At 33.5% G+C, this 6,537-nt stretch overlaps 1 pseudogene; it reads right to left on the reverse strand.

The window, feature by feature from the left end:
• Window positions 1-1,552: 1,552 nt before the first annotated feature.
• On the reverse strand, window positions 1,553-5,111 carry LOC129317412 ((-)-germacrene D synthase-like; annotated as a pseudogene).
• Window positions 5,112-6,537: the final 1,426 nt, after the last annotated feature.

Consider the following 6,537-nt stretch of genomic DNA (forward strand, 5'->3'; position numbering starts at 1 on the left):
AACAAGTGTTAATCTTGACCAGTCCACTATTACACAACAAAATAAAATAATGATCAAGAAACTATTACAGACCACTGGCGATGGTAATATACAGAGAGGTTATATAAACCCTAAACCTAACTCGGTGACTTGGACCTAGAATCCTTGGGCTTAGATGTCTTGGGCCTTCGTTTATGGACTGATTCTCTAACATATATAATTGTAGAGTTTGTTGTGTTATGTTTTAAGCAATAATTAATGTGGTGCAAGGTTTTCAAAATCACAAGACACAAAATATTTGGTCATTTTTTATAAGGCTAAGCAAGTATTTCCACAAGCCAATAGTTCTTTAACTATAAATATGAACACCTCACATGTGTTATAAAACACGAACGAATAGTATTATTGCTTCTATTTTCAATTATGTATTCCTAAGCATAATTATTATACAATCCAAGAAAATAATGGCTTGTTAGATACATTGGAAGAGTTTTTGATAGAAGTGGAAGTGAAAAAGGAAGAGAAAATGGGGTGGAAGTGGAATTTGAAAACATGTTTGGTATGCACATGGAAGTTTTACATAAATTTTAATTAAAAAATGTAATTATGATATGAAATTACTAAACTATGCTTCTCAAGAAAAATCCCTCTTCCTACACAAATCCATTGCCATTGGAAAACCTCCTCCACCGTCTGCAAAATCAAACCCCTCAACAAACATCAATCACAACAATCAAATTGAAAAATCAATCTCAGGTCACCTCAATCAAACCCAAATTTGTTGAAAACAAAAATACCTAAAACAATTTTCACATACATCAAACACCATTTTTAATTGTTGCTTTCTGGATAAAACTCTGATCTCAAGTTCAGTGGTTAGAATAATTGAGTTAGGTTGAGAGACCGTTGGATGTTATCCCTTTAACCTCAGGTTTAGATATAATCATCTTATCATAGATTAGATAGTTGCTAACACTATCGAGAGGGAGGTCGTTAGGTTAAGAGACCATCAGAGACACCATTGTTGATACCATTAAGAGGGAGGCTGTCAAAGACACCATTATTGAGGGAGTTAGGTTGAGAGACCATTGAGAGAAAATTCATTGGAGAGGGACGCTATTAGAGATGTCATTGTTGAGAGAGGGCATCTTGTTGAAAGACCATTAGGAGAGAGTTCGTAGGAGAGGGAGGATTTTGAAGTCACATTGGAGAGGGAGATGTCGGAGTCACGCTAGAGAAGGAAGCTGCCGAGTTTAGAGGGGCCATCGAAGTCATGTTGAAGAATGAGGAGGGTGGCTGTCAGGATGTAGGGTTGAGAGAAGAGATATGATGGTCAGGATTGTCAATTGGTAAAATAATTTAGGGTATAATGGTAAAAAAAAATCACTTCTAGAGAGCTCAAGTTAGTTCCATAGGGTAGGCTATGGAACTCAGTTCCATCATGGAAGTAAGTTCCACATGGAAGTGGGTTCCATTGCACCAAACAACCTTTTTTTATGATTCTACTTCTACTTCCACTTCTCCAGCCTCAATTCCAACATACCAAACGAGCCATAAAGGAAAGCAAGAAGTCTTGAACAACGATGATATGATTCACATGCTTATATTGATATTTACACACACCACAAAAACCTTATTTCCAAATGTTGATCCATTGCATAGACTTTAGTATTTGATTTGAAAATCCACCACATATGTTTGAAGCATTAACTTGCATTGCTAATTGCCAACAGGATCCACGACTAGTACTGCAATATGATCTTTTAACAATTCTGCATGTGTATATTTGTCTGAAAAGTTTCCATACACCAGCTCTAGAATACTTGTGAAATTCATCACACATCGAAGCACAGCCTTTGGAACAAATTTTTCCTTCAAGTATTCTTCATTAATATCTTTCCATGCATCTCTTAATTCATTTGCAATAATTTATAGGCCTCTAGCTCTGAAATCCCATGTTGATTCATCAAACATTCTACCGCAGAGGCAACATGTAATCTTTTTTTTTCAAACTGTCAAACCAAAACCAAAAAACCCAGTACTTAGAAAAATATTTTAGGAGTTTCTTCACAATGTCAAGTTATTTAAAATTTGAAATGTTAACATCATACCTTATGAGAACCCATGTCATTTATCACTCTAGTGATAATAGATGATGCTCTTACCATTTTAGGAACATGGGAAATCCAATCAAACACATCTTTGGTTGCCAAATTCCCAAGGCCAAGTAAGCAAGTTGTCAAAAGCAAAGGACAAACGGATGTCACAATTCCATTTTCCATGTACTCTTCATATGTTGGGATGTAACCTTGGTTACGCCACTTGGCTTCAATCAGATAAGCATCTCCTAGTTGTTGAAACTATGATTATAATAAAGACATTAGTAAAGTTAAACCTACAAATAATTTTATAAATAATTTGGAAAATGTAATGCATGTTTAAATAAAAATTCCTACAGCTTGTTTAACATATGGAACAAAGCATGATTTTCCTTCTTCAAAAGTCAAAAACTCCATCTCCTTAAATAGCTCTAACATAGCTTGAAATACCACTTTAATGCACTGTGGAAGGTTCTCCAGCGGACTAAAATCCCATCTGAGAATCAATTTGAAGTGACTATATCAGTTTTAATTTGTTGACTAACTATGAATGATAAAAAACATATTGAAAAAACTATATCTTTTAATAATATAATTGCAAAAACTACATAAACACTAATTTTAAAATTATGCATATTCAAAGACCAGTAGAAAGAAAAATAACGAGGGTGATTTTTTGTGTTAATAATTAGTTAATATCATTCTAAAATTATTTAACCTGCAGATTGCTTGTGTAAATAGTTCAAGTTCTTCAACTGTGCCATATGCATCATATGTATCATCAACCGCTGCAAGAATAGCTATGAATTTGACCATAATTGTCCTTCCAATTTTATATTGAGGCTCAAAATATATACCCAATGGCCAAAAGTAGCTTTCAACCACTCGGTCCCTAGCATATGGCACTTTCATCCGAAAGTCTAACTTTTTCCACCACCTGTAATACAAGTATTAGTTAAACTTGCACTTTTAGTATGATGTCTAGCTAACTTTATAGAAGCAACTCATAAATAAATTGGTCTTACTCAGTGACATGGCTTAGCTCCTTCTTGTGTAGTGCCTGTACAGCATTAAAGTCAATGATGGCTAATTCTAACAAAGGATCATTTGGAGAAGCCTCTGCTGAATACATAGGAATGTAATGTCTGGACTCCAATCTAGGTATGCTTCTACAAATAGGGTAGTTCAATGCATAAACTACTTTTCGTTCAAGGCTAGGGCACAAGCTGTTTAGCCTTGACTTCAAGATAAGTAGTAAAGTGTATAGATTTGTCAAGAACATCTTCTCCATCAATGGCAAAATGTGCAGCCTCGTATAAATTCAACATTCCAACCACATCTTCAATCAATGACTTCTTAAAATCACCATTTTCATCGCTGAATTGATCAAATACATCTATATATGTCTCTATTTTAGAAACAAAGAGTTCCAAAAGCATGCTAAGAACTTGCAAACGATACAAATAGCATCATCATATATAATTAAACACATACCAGATGGTGTGTGATAACCATGTTGCCTAAGCAAACGAAACCAAAGGGAAATGGTTTCAAGATCTTTTCCTTCAAAGAGAGGAGGATTCTCATGCATGTTCTGCAATATCTCTTCAATCTCACTTTCAAAATGATACGACACGCCTAAACGTTTAATATCGTCGATCAAGTTCAATTTTTGCTTAGGATCCGTGACTTGTGTGAGTATTAGTTTTGAACTCGGTCCTTGAAATGTTGCAATTGCTGTTGGATGTCTAGCTCTCCATTCTGTGCCATGAAAATTAGTGAAAGTATGTCTTTGCACCAAAAGGAATTCAAAGATAACTTCATGAGGTATTATAGTAACTAAGGCATAATCTAATGGAATAAATAGTTTTTTTTTAGCTTGGGGGCCTATAATACCCCTTGTGATGTTCCGATGTCACAATTATTTTTTGAAAGAATGACAATTACAGACCTTGAATTTTTTAAATTCCAATAACAGACCATGATTTTTACTTGCAATAAATTCTCTTTCGTTAACTAGCTTGAACTTCACAATAAACTTTTGTGAATTCTCAACTAACCTTGCAAAAATTCTCAAGTATCTTGGCTTGCGATTCACAATGAACTGTCATAAATTTCCAAATGATGTTGCAAATAATCCCAAGTATATTTTGTAGATTTTTCAAGTGATTTATTTATATATTGATAGTAAAAAAAATTACAAGTAATTGGCTTGTGATTCACAAATGACTCTTGTAAATTTTCAAATAACATTACAAATAATCTCAAATATATTTTCTTGATTTTCCAAGTGGTTTGTTTGTATATTGACAATAAAAATTTGAGATACACAACGGACTTTTCAAAAGGTTGGTTTAGTTTATAAGGATTAGGCCCATGATCTATAAGGTTGACCATGGCATCAAATCTCATTGCCGATCTATAAGTACCTATAAGTGCTCATTGAGCTAAGAGGCATGCTCAGACCCTAGTGAAACCATCATGAATTCCTTACACCAAAGCACGTCAAATGCCTACTCCTCATCCTTTCCTAACAAGTTAACTAGCTATTGTTGTTAAATCTGTTCAAGGAGAGAATTTACGTGGTGGACAAAGTGAAGGTAGATTCAATGATTAGTCAAAGCAAGGATAAGAGGGATCTCTATCAAAGAGAAGTAGTCATGACTTGGAAGTGCTGGACAGAAACTTCAAAGTTAGAAACTTGCTTGAAAGAAAACTAAGAACTCAAGGTCGCCCTTATTCCTTGTGCATAAACTTGTTTATGTATTGGCATGATTGTGATATTCTCTTGCTTTATTTTGCGAAAAGTATGTAGTTGTTTACTGTTTAGTGTATGGCCACGTTTATGTGACTATATATGTTTCTGAATGCACGAATGATTAGTGAGAATATTAATACATGCCATGGTTAGTTATAATATGCTTGCAGATTTGAAAATGTTTGTATGATTGAATGGGATTATGCTACTTGTGGATTTGGCTTGTGTTACTACTGGGATTGTAAAATCTCACCCTCCCAAAATATTCCAGCCATTCTAGAAAGCTCAAGCAAAGGGAAAGAACTCATGGAAGAAGCAAAATGAAGGCATGATATTAGAAAGAATCCCTTGACTCTGTTCTGTGTGTTTTGTAAATAATTTTGTATAAAGTGGTGTAGTAAGTAACTAAGACATTAAATTCTGTTTCTATGTTCCTTTAAGAGTGTGATCATGTACTGAAGTGAGGAACTCACGTTTTATATAAGGTAGATATGGATATGGAAAGCTTGAGTTTGAAATGTTGAATGGAACCATAGTGTTATATTGGGTCCCAAAGCTAGCCTAAACAATGCCAATGGTTATGATGATTTTTATGATCAAACTCAACATGCTAAAGTTTAATATAAACTTGAAACCATGCTACTTGATGTTCTGAAACATAAATAATAAATTTAACAAGCCAGAACATCAATAATAAATTTAACAAGCCAGAGATAGGAAATCTGGGAACAGTAAAAAGTATTCTACATTATGTTACATTTATTGATTAACACGTATCAATTTAACAATCAAACATCTTGTTATACTTTTACATAACGTGAGACGTCCCAAGGTTTCCATAAAGGCCAAGATATTGTTAGTTGGATCCCTAAAACTCAAGTTATGAATTTTTCAAATTAAAGCATAAAATCTGGATCTATTACACAGCCAGAACAATATAGTCTTAAAGATTTAATAAACTGTATCAATTGGGAAATCTAAGATTATATTTCATATTTTCCCCATATATATAAAAAGTCATAAGGTTTCTAAAAGAGTCAAATATCATGTCAATTGGAGTTCTATAACTCTAGTTATGAATTTTTTAAAATAGGACTCAGAAATCTGGATTTAGTATGATTAAGAACAGGACAATGTTGAAAATTCATTAACTGTATTAAATGGAGAAGAAAAAGTCATGTGAAATATTTTTATCTTATAAAAAACACCCAGGAATTTATTATAAGTCCTAGATCACATATTTTGGATAAGTAAAGTCAGATATGAATTTACAAAGCCAAGGCAAGAAATCTGAAAAGTTGGACGGGGAAAAACAGAGCAATTTAGCTAAACGGATAAACTGTATTAATTTGCTCAGTAATTCAAGTTTAATATTTTTCCAACACAGAGGACTCATTTATCGTTAAAAGGAGACATGAATGAGCTCAAACTGAATTTTATAGAATAAGTTATGAATTTTTGAAGTTAGTCCAAAATTCTAAAATATCAAGCTATAACAAACCAAGATTGAGTTCAATTATTTAAGCTGCTTGTCTCTAATTGCGTATGATGAAACCTAAGATAGCTTCCGTTGCCAAATTATGGCCCCTAAAAGAGGATCTTTCAATTAGAAACATGAAAAAAACTAAAATATTGAAAGCATAAGAAATTAGATGGTGTTGAAGAGTGTAATTACCATGAAAGGATCAGGAGAAGCAGAGA

The sequence above is a fragment of the Prosopis cineraria genome, unplaced genomic scaffold, assembly GCF_029017545.1.
Source record: "Prosopis cineraria cultivar Desert tree isolate PC_DT_omini unplaced genomic scaffold, ASM2901754v1 PC8, whole genome shotgun sequence".
Taxonomy (NCBI): domain Eukaryota; kingdom Viridiplantae; phylum Streptophyta; class Magnoliopsida; order Fabales; family Fabaceae; genus Prosopis; species Prosopis cineraria.